Here is a 1,635-nt window from a genome sequence, read left to right on the forward strand (position 1 = left end):
ACTCACATTAGTACGGCCGCACAGGAAAGCATTATACATTGCTTTACTGTGGGGCTTTAGGTGACGCTGGATGTCTTCTCGCAAAGTTACCCAAAAGATGCCCAACGACCCGGGAGTCCCTCTTGTGGCTGGTAAACATTATGCTCAAATGCAGACATTTTGTTGCCATTTTTAGTAAGCTGAATCGCTAGTAAACCTTCCAGTGTCCTTAGAAATGCCTACAAGCAAGGTATTTTGCCATTTTTTCCCCCTAGATATTTTTGTCACATCTACTATATGTGAGAAATGTTTTTTGTTTTCATACTAACATTTCATTCCCTGTGTGAACTAATCCAAGATGAAGGACATTGTATACTGTCTGAAACTTTTCATATCCCAAATATATATTTTTAGAAAGGTTAAACGAATGTAAAAAAATAAATAAATTGAAAAACCAGAGCAAATGTACATCATTATATTTTTACAGTTTGCCTGCAAAGCATTCTCCGCATAAAATAGCTGTGTTATGTGTTAGCTAAGCATCCCTTGCTTTAAATAAATGTTTTGGTAAAGTTTTCAGTCAAAAAGTGCTGGTTAGTGAAGGGGTTAATGGACAATATAAGGCTGTGAGTGACCCTGCAAGTCAGAGATTCTGATTGAACTACCACATGCGCTCTATCGCCTTGAATTGTTTTCATATCAGCTACGGACATGAGAATGTGAAAAATTGTGATCAATTCCAAGATGGCCACCTCTAAACAGGGTTATTTACTAATTTAAGTCCGAAGTAGCCAAACCAAAAGTATAGCTGTTGGAGAATTTTTCCAGTTTGGCTATTTTGGCCTTAAAATTCACTTTGAATTCTCACTATAGTGGATAACGGTGTATTAAATAATTTAGTGATCATGATAGCTAAATGTACTCTAGGCTAGTTAGGTGAAAATCTGATAAAAATGTCCAGATTATTATTATTTTAACCAATTTATTATTATTATTATTTTTTTTTTAAGAAAGAACATTTTAGTGACAGGGCCACTCTAAGCATGGAGAATGAGTTACACTGTGGTGAGATTGCATACGTGTTAAAATAAACAAATACTTTTCCAAGTGATGCCACAACTTTTGTTTATCTCTGTTTGAATTCCAATACAATAAACTGTGGACTGTTGCTATAGTGAATGGTAAAATGTGTCCCCATAACAATTATTGTGGCACACAGCAGCAACAAGAATCAAAACAATTATTGTTGAAAAATTGCTATTAATATTTTCCTCTGAAAATAATAAATGCTTGGAAGTAATTGCTATTTTAACAAAATAATGATGCTCTTCAGATGTGCATACTGACTGAAAACAGGACACATGGAGGAATATTTATTAAAATGTGAATTGTGCAGAATGTGATGTTTTAGGAAGTTCACTCAGTCATAGAGGAGTGAGATCTCTTCAAATATAACACGTTATTCCTTTGAACAGATCAGACGGCAATACATCACACATGCCTAACAGACCAACTGTAATGGCCACGCTCGTATATACATTTTAGTTGAGAATATTCAAATCATTTTTCAAACAGAGTATAGAATAGTGAAACAAAATCGTTGATAGTATTCTTGCAGTACAAAATGCAAAAATTTTTAAAAACAAACTTAACTCA

Source organism: Pelobates fuscus, chromosome 5, assembly GCF_036172605.1.
Source record: "Pelobates fuscus isolate aPelFus1 chromosome 5, aPelFus1.pri, whole genome shotgun sequence".
Lineage (NCBI taxonomy): Eukaryota > Metazoa > Chordata > Amphibia > Anura > Pelobatidae > Pelobates > Pelobates fuscus.